This window comes from Ranitomeya imitator, chromosome 1, assembly GCF_032444005.1.
Source record: "Ranitomeya imitator isolate aRanImi1 chromosome 1, aRanImi1.pri, whole genome shotgun sequence".
NCBI lineage: Eukaryota > Metazoa > Chordata > Amphibia > Anura > Dendrobatidae > Ranitomeya > Ranitomeya imitator.
Window position 1 is genome coordinate 591,516,066 of NC_091282.1, and position 12,516 is coordinate 591,528,581.

Sequence of the window (12,516 nt, forward strand, 5' to 3'; positions counted from 1 at the left end):
CAAATTGCCTCTTCTGAGAAAAAGAGGACAAAATCTATAGCACCACCTGTTGGAAGTAGCGATCCTACAAGTCACAATCAACCCTTTAAACGAGTCGTGCAATATGACTTAGGATAAAATCCAAATCAGTATCTCAATTCACAGACACGGTGTTTCGGACTGTTGGCCCTCGTCAGTGCAAAGCATGAGAACTAATTTGGCTAGATTAATAATCTTACTATTTTTCGCTTTATTTCAAATGATACTTTTCTTTTTTCTTTTTAGTATAATTATGAGTGATGGGAAAAAGAGATTATGTAATGCTGAGGGCCAATTGTTGTGTGTGCGGTCCCGTGAACGGAGGGTTACCATAGTGGCTTCATCAAGGCCCAGTCATTAGTTGTAGGCCTAGAAAGAAATTTTTTTCGTCCGTCGTATATTCTATAGGTCAGAGAAATGTTATTTTAAAAATAAGAAAAGGCAAATTTTTGGGAGTTTAGTAATTAATAACAAAATTTGTGATTTATAAAAGCCAAGTCATATACCCCTTATGTTATTATAGAAGATATACGCTACGGGATGGTGAAAATCCAAATTTATTTATAAATCATTAAAAAAAGGTATGAAAAAAGTAGTCATTGCTTTGTTAAACTTCATTCTTTTATTAATTATTTTTTAACTAAATCTCAATCATAGCACGAGTTGATTTTCAGAAAAAACTTGTCGGGTATGGGTATTCAAAAATAGTGTGACAGAATATAATGGAACAGCATTATGACTGTCAACATTTTAACTAATGTAACATAGTATAGTCCGGGCCAAATCCAAAGTGGTCGGAGTTGGTATCAGAGTAGTACTGGCTGGTAGGCCGGTGATACCATTGGTCATGCTGAAGTGGCTGTGGCGGTGTTGGTGGTGGAGGTCTCACGCTCTGTGTATCAACCTGTTGCAATGTCCGATAGGGGGGCAATTGTTGCAGGATCCTCGAACGCATCCAAAAGGGCATGGACAGAGCTCATAAATTTGCTCAGTCTTTCCGGTGCCAATAACAGTGCCTTGTTTGCTTTAGTAGACCCAAAAAGATCCAGATAATCCTCTTTGGCCGATTTGTTAAGAAGATCAATGGTCTCATTGACCCTTTATGTGGTTTTATCATCCTTTTTTTTTGTTTCATTTTTTTGGGGAGGTGGGATGGTTATTGGCACTGGAACGACAGAGGTTCCTTGGGTTCTTGGCACATCACTTTGGTCAGCCGAAGATGTTGAACCGGAACATATTCCCGAAAAGCCTGCAACAACAGGGATAGAGCCTGGTGAGCTTAAAGCAAATGCGTCATCTGCTGACTCTGCTGTCTCTGGTGTTGAGTCCTCTACAAGGTCAGGAGCTGGAATGTTCCCTTCAGTGCTGTGAAATAAAAAGGAATTTTTAAGTTTGATACAATAAATTATATTCATCATTACTACATTCTCTTTAGTTTTAACAAATCACCTCCTCAAAGTGCTGCTGGTGGGCAAGAAACTTAGGTCCTCATACAAGCTGAAGCTCCCTTTGACCGGGGAAGACCCGCTTTTGGACCGGCTGGTCTGAATTTTTTGGAAGCGGTCTCACACTGAGCCCCACCGCTGTTTGACCTCTTTATCTAAAACAATAAAATAATATGATCATTACATTCCCTTGAAAAATTATTTTTCTGAAAGGTGTAAAAAATACTTACTAATTTGCAGCTGCAGGCTACTATTGTAGCCGTCATAATGCGGATAGAGGTCACGTAAAATCCTCGTCTAGCAATTGTCTTTATATGCCTCATCGGCCGGGTCCCATATGGCAGGCATGTCCCTTATCTATAATGGATAACAAATTGTAATTGAAAACCTTCCTCAGATATTAAAAAAAGGAATAATTGTAATTGAAATTGTAGACACACCGATGTTTTATATATATATATATATATATATATATATAATAAATACATAGAGTGTAGGGCAGATATTAGGCCAAAGATGCAGCATGGTTTAGGAAAACCCCCAGATTCATAACCAAAAAAGATTTCCAGGATCCTGTTTTATGTCATAGACTTGTATTACCGACAAATTGTGACAGATGGCCATCCGTTGTGCGCATGATCGGGCGTTAAATCAGTGTCCATCGGGTGGAGGCAACGGAGATAGAAACGATAGAAAGAAGCCTTTGGCCGGGATGACACATGCGAAAAACACAGCCAAGTCATGCATGTTAATACCTGTCCTTGCCTAACGCACTTCTGAGCATATTTTGCAGCTCCATGTAATGCTCTGCAGCCGCAGGCTACAATCATGAGTTTAACAGCAGCAATGGCGGGTATTAACAAGCAAGAATTTACTGTGTTTAACACATGTGTAATCCCGGCCTAGTCCCTCTCTTCCCACTGCCTGGTTGGGTTCAGAAATGTTTTAATAACTATTGACATAGTAAGGTGACGTTAACCCCGCTTAATAATGAGAGGCGTCTATAAGACGCCTATCCATTATTAACCCCTCAAAAAAAATTGGCGTAGGCTCACGCCCAATTTTCATGTCCAGAAAGGGAAAGCCAGCGACTGCAGGCTGCTAATTTGTAGCCAGGGAAGGGGTTAATCTTCCCAGGCTATGAATATCAGCCCACAGCTGTCTGCATAGCCTTACTGGCTATTAAAATAGGAGGACCCCAGAAAAAAAATGATGTGGGGTCAACCTATATTTTATAGCCAGAAAAGGCTACACAGACAGCTGCGGGCTGATATTCATAGCCTAGAGAGGGGCCATGGATATTGCCCCCCCCCCCGGCTACAACTACCAGACCACAGCTTCCCCAGAAATGGCGCATCTCTAAGATGCGCCAAATCTGGCGCTTAGCCTCTCTCTCCCCACTCCCGAGTAGCGGTGGGATATGGGGTAATAAGGGGTTAACGTCACCTTGACATTGTAAGGTGACGTTAACCCCAATTTACTGAACACAAAAAAAAAGACGCAGGAAAAAGTATTTTAATATTCTAAGTTTTACCATACTTACAAATCACACAATTTGTTCTTGTCTTTTCCGATGTAGTCCATTAATATCGATTGTCCCACAACGATCTGCCATGGAGAACAGCCACTCCGGGAGATGTGACTGCTCTCCACGGCTTCCCAGACACAATAACAAGAGCAAAAGCTTCTGCAGTGTGTCTGCGCATGCGCGAGAGTTTACAGGAGTTCAATGAACTCCGGGACTCTCGCTTTACTACACTGCTGCGTGAGAAAATTTCACGGCAGTTCAATTGCCGTAAAGTGAGCTCCCGGAGTTCATTTAACTCCAGGAAACGAACGGGCAGCTCCGATACACTGCAGGAGCGATTGACTCCTGCAGTGTATCACCGGAGGACGTCGTGGGACAAGCGATATATATGGATTACGACGGAAAAGATTTATTTTTTGGGGGGGAAAAGGATGATCGTGGATGGTGGCCTTCGGGGATGTATGTGTTAGTATATACTACATGTTATATGTTGTATGTTATGTATGTTTTATGTGTGTTTGTGTTTTTAACCCATTGTAGTCAGTCGTCTGACGATGGGACAACTCTCCCATCATCACATTTCAATGGGAGAAGTAGTTCAATCCGACGAATGACTGCAGTGAGTCATTACTGACAGACAGATACACAGACAGACACACAGACAGACAATACATACCATTTCAACCATATGCCTCACATTGATCCCCATCCGACGGTACAACTGCATTTTCGCTACACTCTGCACACACACTTCCTCCACATCACTGACGTCACTTCCTCCTGCAGCGTTTTTGACACCCAAATCCGCAGATAATCTGCAGATGGTTTTTACATCTGCAGTTTTTCTGCGGATTTGACACACAAAATGGGAGTCAATGGGTGCAGAAACGCTGCAGTTTTGCACAAAATACAAAGCTGTCCAAAAACATAATAATGCTAAATATATAGGAACCTCCCGCAAGGAAGGTTTTTCCATCAAAGCATTGAAATATAGGGGTGTGTTAACCTATCATAATCTAACAACCGGGTACCAAGTACCCAAACACACCACTCTCACAGAAAGTGTTTAGAAAAATCAACAAATTTTATTATTAAAAACACAGAAAATATCAAAATGTCATATTCAGTAAGAGGAAAGGATGAGTACCCAAGTACATAGCACAAAAAGTGATACAGGAATAGTATACAGGCTTCTGGGATCATATAGTCTGTGTCATAGCATATGGGCATCCCAAATATATAAGCCCTAGTCTAAATAGACCTAAAGTGCATAGTGCCAAGTTCCCAAACCAGTTTAACACATATAGAGTGCCTGACACATACCCATGTAGTAAGCCGGTCCTTAGTATCACACACGTCCCGACGTACGTTTCGCGTCTTCCGCTTTCTCAAGGGAGAAAAAGATAATGGTGCATGTCATGTCTGCATAATTGCTGGCTTATATGGTATCCCCACTCACCTATTGCCCAATAGTGTGTTGCGCACGGCGCCGCCGCCCCGGGTCTCAGGTGCATCTAATGCTGGCACTCAGCTTCAGCGTGCAGGGAGGAAATCCCCCGTGATGTCATATCTGCACGCCGGAGTTATAAGAGGCCTTCAAAAAGATGTCAGATCCCGGAGCGTGGTGCACATGCGCGTCGCCATTTTGTTGAAGTTCAACTATCCCACACACCAGCCTCTAATGCGCAAGTGTGCAGCCTTTTCTCTTGATGGATTAAGCTGGTGCAGAGATCCCTCCTTGACCTGTGCATACTAATGAGAAGGATCGCATATCTCCCTCCTCCTTAAGGTACCTTCACACATAACGATATTGTTAACGATATCGTTGCTTTTTGTGACGTAGCAACGATATCGTTAATAAAATCGTTATGTGTGACAGCGACCAACGATCAGGCCCCTGCTGGGAGATCGTTGGTCGCTGAAGAAAGTCCAGAACTTTATTTCGTTGCTGGACTCCCTGGAGACATCGCTGGATCGGCGTGTGTGACACCGATCCAGCGATGTCTTCGCTGGTAACCAGGGTAAACATCGGGTAACTAAGCGCAGGGCCGTGCTTAGTAACCCGATGTTTACCCTGGTTACCATCGTTAAAGTAAAAAAAACAAACACTACATACTTACCTACCGCTGTCTGTCCTCCAGCGCTGTGCTCTGCACTCCTCCTGCACTGGCTGTGAGCGCCGGTCAGCCGGAAAGCAGAGCGGTGACGTCACCGCTCTGCTTTCCGGCCGCTGTGCTCACACAGACAGTACAGGAGGAGTGCAGAGCACAGCGCTGGAGGACAGACAGCGTTAGGTAAGTATGTAGTGTTTGTTTTTTTTACTTTTAGGAAGGTAACCAGGGTAAACATCGGGTTACTAAGCGCGGCCCTGCGCTTAGTTACCCGATGTTTACCCTGGTTACCGGCATCGTTGGTCGCTGGAGAGCGGTCTGTGTGACAGCTCTCCAGCGACCAAACAGCGACGCTGCAGCGATCCGGATCGTTGTCGGTATCGCTGCAGCGTCGCTTAATGTGAAGGGGCCTTTACACTTTCCCTATGTTGATGTTTAGATCATTTAGATGTCCAAATTGCTCAAAAGATACAAGCAGTGATATATCACACAGTGATCAAGGGGCATTCAGGGAAAAAAAAAAAAAGGAGAAAGATCATATATAATCAAAATAAACAAACACAGATTTATAGCCTCCAGGTTAATTCGGGGGATTCTTCCAACATATAGTGCAACCAAGTCGGCTTTCATGCGATCTTCAGAGGTTGTCAGTGAGTTCAGGATCTTAATCATCATAGGGGAGCCATATCTCAAGCCATAGCAAAGTATGAGGTTTCATATAACTGGATTACTAAAATAAAAAAATACAACAATAAAACACATTTACTAAAGACACAACAGAGTTAAAAACAAGCAGGGATTACAGGTACGGGGCAAAGCTCAATTTCTCGTTTAAGCCACTGGGGGACATAGTGCCAAGCTCCACAATCCATCTGGTTTCAGCCTGTGCTAGCATCTGCTTCAAATTTCCACCTCTTATGCCCCCATGTAATCTATCGATTCCCTTAACCTTAAGGCCGGGTCAGAGTTGTGGCATAGCCTGAAGTGTTTGGGCAGGGTCTTCAACAGCAAAAGGTCCTCCACGAGTATATCCCTGACGTGCTCCCTTACCCTAATGCGCAGTTCCCTGGAAGTTAGGCCAATATAGACCTTAGAACAGGGACACTGCGAAAAATAAATCACATATGAAGTGGTACAGGAAATGTAATGGTTAATAGTGTATTCCCGAGTACCATCCATATTTGTAAAGGTTTTAGCCCTTATGATGTTATGCAAATTGCACGCCAAACAATTCCCACAGGTGAAACATCCCCACCTTTGTTTAGAATTGCCAAAGGGACTTTTCTGGGGAACCACGTAGTGGCTCTTCACCAGTTGATCCTTGAGATTTTTGCTTCTCCTAGCCGTGATCAATGGTCTTGTGGAAATTTCTTTCCTCAAGATCGGATCAGTTTGGAGGATGGGCCAGTGTTTAGTGAGAATCTGGCGAATAGTGTCCCACTGGCAATTAAAAGCTGAGATAAATCTCGTTTGGGGGTCACTCTTATCCTTCACTTTACCACAGCTACCGAGTAGGCCTTGTCATGGGGTATATTTAGCCCGATGGTATCCCCATTTGATATACCTTCGACTATAGCCTCTCTCCTGGAAACGGGCTCTCAAATCCTTAGCCTGTGCTTCAAATCCATCCACAGTAGAGCACGTCCGTTTGGCCCTCAAGAATTGGCCCGTGGGGATGGCTCTAATCGTGGAATGGGTATGTCCAGAGGACATTCGCAGAAGCGAATTGACCGAGGTCTCCTTTCGGTAGATGTCAGTCTGGACGAACCCAAGGTCATCCACCATCAATGCAATATTTAGAAAGTCTATTTTACGTTCATGCCACTTGTACGTCAACCTAATATTATACGGGACCCGTAGAAGCGCTAGATACAGCGCGAAACGGCCGTCGTCGACCCCTGCACATTCCTGCTGTCACTGCACATCCCCCGAGCTGTGAAGATGTATTATCACATGTCTCAATAAAGACTTTCCTCACTCCAGGATAGGTGAGTGCTGCCGCATTTTTCATGACAGGATCTACTACTCCCATCAGCCTACACCTGCTACCGTTAATAACAGTGAGCGGTGGCTGATTGGAGAATTCATCAATCGCCGCCTGCGCGATAAATAAATAAAATGGCATGGGTTCCCCTGTATTTTTGATAACCAGCCAGGAAAAACTGACACATGGGGGCTACAACCCTTAGCTGTCAGCATTAGCAAGGCGGGTTATTAAGAACAGTTGTCCCCACGCTGTTTTTTTTTATTATTTAAATAATTAATTTAAAAAGCGGAGTGGGGTTTCTCCATTTTTGACAACCGACCTTTTTTAAAGCAGACAGCTGGAGACTGGTATTCTCAGGCTGGTAAGGAGCCATGGAAATGGACCCCTCCAGCCTAAAAATAGCAATTCTGATGCTTTGCTTGCTTGTTCTCACTTGCACTGTGACAGTGGCGTTTGTGGGGTTGATGTCATCTTTGCTTGACAGGTGAAATCAAGCCCATGGATTAGTAATGGAGAGGCGTCTATAAGACACCTATTCATGCAGAGAGGTGGCTTGCAAGCGCTTGCTGAGAGCAGGCGCCGGCAAGCCTGCAGCACTGCCTGTCAGATCGCTGATCTGACACAGTGCTTTGCACTATAGCATGATGTCTCACCCTGTGACAAAGTAAAAAGTAGGAAAAAAAATATTTACATGTGTAAAAAAAATAAAATAAAAAAATTCCTAAATAAAGAAAAAAAAATATTGTTCCAATAAATACATTTCTTTATCTAAATAAAAAAATTAATAAAAGTACACATATTTAGTACCGCCGCGTCCGTAACGAGCCGACCTATAAAACTGTCCCACTACTTAACCCCTTCAATGAACACCGAAAAAAAAACGAGGCAAAAAACAACGCTTTATTATCATACCGCCGAACAAAAAGTGGAATAACACGCGATCAAAAAGACATATAAATAAACATGGTACCGCTGAAAACGTCATTTGTCCCACAAAAAACGAGCCACCACACAGCATCATCAGCGAAAAAATAAAAAAAATTATAGTCCTCAGAATAAAGCTATGCAAAAATAATTATTTTTTATATAAAATAGTTTTTATCGTATAAAAGCGCCAAACATAAAAAATGATATAAATGAGGTATCGCTGTAGTCGTACTGACCAGAAGAATAAAACTGCTATAACGATTTTACCAAACGTGGAACGGTATAAACGCCCCTTCCCCCCAAAAGAAATTCATGAATAGCTGGTTTATGGTCATTCTGCCTCACAAAAATCGGAATAAAAAGCTATCAAAAAATGTCACGTGCCTGAAAATGGTACCAATAAAAACGTCAACTCGTCCCGAAAAAAACAAGACCTCACATAACTCTGTGGACCAAAATATGTAAAAATGATAGCTCTTAAAATGTGGAGACGCAAAAACTATTTTTTGCAATAAAAAGCGTCTTTTAGTGTGTGACAGCTGCCAATCATAAAAATCCGCTAAAAAACCACGCTATAAATAGTAAATCAAATCCCCCCTTCATCACCACCTTAGTTAGGGAAAAATAATAAAATAATAAAAGTGTATTTATTTCCATTTTCCCATTAGGGTTAGGGCTAAAGTTAGGGTTGGGGCTGCAGTTAGGGTTGGGGCTAAAGTTAGGGTTAGGGCTAAAGTTAGGGTCAGGGTTGGGGCTAAAGTTAGGGTTAGGGTTGGGGCTAAAGTTAGGGTTAGGGCTACAGTTAGGGTTGGGGCTAAAGGTAGGGTTATGGTTGGAGTTAAAGTTAGGGTTGGGGCTAAAGTTAGGGTTAGGGTTGGGGCCAGGGCCGCCATCAGGGCATGACGGCCGTGACTGGCGTATGGGGCCCGGTGGGCAGAGGGGGCCCGCATCGGGCGTCCTCTCATCTCCTCACCGGGCCCCTACCGGCAGCCGCAGGCTAACCGGGCCCTTGGCGCCGACGCTGCAGCTGTTTAAAGCTATTAACGTGCGGGCACGGGCCCGCACGTCAATAGTTAACAGCCGCCAGCCAATCTGAGGCTGGCAGCTGACGTCAGCCGCAGCGTGCGTGCATGTCGCCGGCGTCTGACATCATTGTCAGTCGTTGGCAAGTGCACGCTGCAGCTGCGTGGAGACAGAGAACTTCGCTGGACACAGATGGGGCAGAGTGCTGGACACATATGGGGCAGAGTGCTGGACAGAGATGGGGCAGAGTGCTGGACACAGATGGGGCAGAGTGCTGGACACAGATGGGGCAGAGTGCTGGACACAGATGGGGCAGAGTGCTGGACACAGATGGGGCAGAATGCTGGACACAGATGGGGCAGGATTGGACACAGATGGGGCAGAGTGCTGGACACAGATGGGGCAGAGTGCTGGACACAGATGGGGCAGAGTGCTGGACACAGATGGGGCAGGATTGGAAACAGATGGGGCAGAGTGCTGGACACAGATGGGACAGGATTGGAAACAGATGGGGCAGAATGGAGACAGATGGGGCAGGATTGGAGACAGATGGGGCAGGATGGATACGATGGAGACAGATGGGGCAGGATGGATACGATGGAGACAGATGGGGCAGGATGGGGAGATCATATGGGGCAGAATGGATACTCATGAGGGCAGGATGGGAGAACATATGGCTGGAGCCTGGAATGAGACACACGGGGGCTAGGATGGCGAATATTACCATAGGGGCTAATTAAGGGATATTATTATTGCAGTGATGTATATATTTTATTTTTTGAGTATACGGTTTTAAATGGGGGGCGGTCCTGTTACTGTGTAGAGTGATACTATGTCGCCTTCTTCATGTGGTGTAATGTAGAGGCTGGGAAAATTAAGTAATGTGTTCTACAAGCGGAACTCGAGATAACTGTGTTATTTCCTGCAGAGACGAGTCCTGGCTGGATGAAGTGATGGCGGTCTGTGCTGGATGAGAGATGAAGGACTTCACCTAGAGACATCACTGGTGAGTCAGTGTTACCTATACACTGACACTATACACTGTATACTATATACAGAGGTCCTGTGTACAATGTCACCAGTGATCACTGTATTACCTATACATTATATACAGAGCTCCTGTGTATAATGTCACCGGTGATCACTGTATTACCTGTACACAGACACTGCTTACTAATTACAGATCTCCTGTGTATAATGGCACTGATGGTGATAGTATTGTGGGTTTTTTTTTATTACTGATCAGTATTGTAGTATTCAGTCATTGGTGGTAATATGTGGTCTGGTCATGATGTGGTGGTATTTGTTCCTTGTATTTTATATTATTCGATCACTGTGGTGGTAATATGTCATCTGGTCATAGTGCTGTGGTATTTGTTCCTTGTATGTAGTATTATAGGTCATTTTAAAAATTGAAAAATAAATAAAAATATACCTAAATTGTATTGCATATTTTAACAAATATTTAATAGGTTACAGCAGAGTAGGGCCCGGCCAAAAGTGTCTACCGTGTTATGGTGGCGGCTTAAAAAATCTTTTGGCCAAAACAAAAGCTGCCGGCTATATGTGTGATCTGGTGATGGGAACTGTCAATGTGTGATAGGTGAGAAGTGGAGATTTTCCAAGAGAGAGAGGTGGGACTGTGGACAGTTCGAGGGGTGGAGCCTGCAGGCGGGGCTGGGGTGGAGCCTGGGCGGAGTCTCAAGGGGGCCCCGAAAATTTTGCCAGTATGGGGCCCCAAAATTTCTAGTGGCAACCCTGGTTGGGGCTAAAGTTAGGGTTTGGGTTGGGGCTAGAGTTGGGGTTAGGGTTTGATTTGGATTGCGTTTACGGTTGGTTTAGGAGTGCATCAAGGTTAGGGGTGTGTTGGGATTAGGGGTTTGTTCGGGTTAGGGGTGTGTTTGGGTTAGGGGTGTGGTTAGGGTTATGGTTAGGGTTGGGATTCGGATTAGGGGTGTTTGAGGTTAGGGGTGTGTTGGAGTTAGGGGCATGGATAGGGTTGTGATTAGGGTTAGGGGTGTGTTGGGGTTAGGATTGGAGTAAGAATTGGGGAATTTCGACTGTTTAAGCACATCAGGGGCTCTGCAAACGCAACATGACGTCTGATCTCAATAACAGCCAATTCTGCGCTGAAGTAAAACAGTGCTCCTTCCCTTCCGAGCTCTGCTATGTGCCCAAACAGTGGTTTACCCCCACATATGGAGTATCAGCGTACTCAGGACAAATTACACAAAAACTTTTGCGGTCCAATTTCTCCTGTTACCCTGGGGAAAATAAAAAATTGGGGGTGAAAAATTATTTTTGTGAAAAAAAATATGATTTTTTATTTTTACGGCTCTACGCTATAAACTTCTGTGATGCATTTGGGGGTTCAAAGTGCTCACTACACATCTAGATAAGTTCCTTAAGGGGTGTACTTTCCAAAATGGTGTCACTTGTGGGGAGTTTCCACTGTTTAGGCATATCAGAGGCTCTCCAAGCGTGACATGGCGTCCTATCTCAATTCCAGCCAATTTTGCATTGAAAAGTCAAATGGGCTCCTTCCCTTCCGAGAACTGCCATGCGCCCAAACAGTGGTTTACCCCACATATGGAGTATCGGCATACTCAGGACAAATTGTACAAGTTTTGGGGTCCAATTTCTCCTATTACCCTTGGTAAAATAAAACAAACTGAATTTAAAGTAATTTTTTTGTGAAAAAATTTAAATGTTATTTTTTTTTAAACATTCCAAAAATTCCTGTGAATGGGTTAATAAACTTTTTTAATGTGGTTTTGAGCACCTTGAGGGGTGCAGTTTTTAGAATGCTGTCACTTTTTGGCATTTTCTATCATATAGATCCCTCAAAGTAACTTCAAATGTGATGTGGTCCCTAAAAAAAAATGTTACTTATTAAGCATTTTGTGTAACATATCTCTGTAATTGCAAAATTTTCAAAATTTTCGCCAAATTTCCATTTTTTTCACAAATAAATGCAAGTAATATCAAAGGAATTTTACAATTATCATGAAGTACAATATGTCTGGAGAAAACAGTCTCAGAATTACCGGGATCCGTTGAAGCGTTCCAGAGTTATAACCTTATAAAAGGACAGTGGTCAGAATTGTAAAAATTAACCCGGTCATTAACATGCAAACCACCCTTGGGCGTAAAGGGGTTTATCTATATACACTGCTCAAAAAAATAAAGGGAACACTTAAACAACAGAATATAACTCCAAGTAAATCAAACTTCTGTGAAATTAAACTGTCCACTTAGGAAGCAACACTGTTTGACAATCAATTTCACATGCTGTTGTGCAAATGGAATAGACAACAGATGGAAATTATTTACAATTATCAAGACACACTCCATAAAGGAGTGGTTTTGCAGTTGGGTACCACAGACCACATCTCAGTACTAATGCTTTCTGGCTAATGTTTTGGTCACTTTTGAATGTTGGTTGTGCTTTCACACTCTTGGTAGCATGAGACAGAC

At 43.5% G+C, this 12,516-nt stretch overlaps 1 protein-coding gene across 1 annotated transcript in view; it reads right to left on the reverse strand.

The window, feature by feature from the left end:
* Positions 1 to 634: 634 nt before the first annotated feature.
* The window catches only part of LOC138680655 (C2 calcium-dependent domain-containing protein 4D-like), a 267,619-nt gene continuing 255,737 nt past the window's right edge, over positions 635 to 12,516 (reverse strand). The window contains exons 3-5 of the transcript XR_011321725.1: positions 1,694 to 1,820; positions 1,468 to 1,618; positions 635 to 1,383 (exon numbers count right to left, since the gene is read on the reverse strand). The gene's annotated coding sequence lies outside the window, so the exon portion shown is untranslated. The remainder of the gene's footprint in view (positions 1,384 to 1,467; positions 1,619 to 1,693; positions 1,821 to 12,516) is intronic.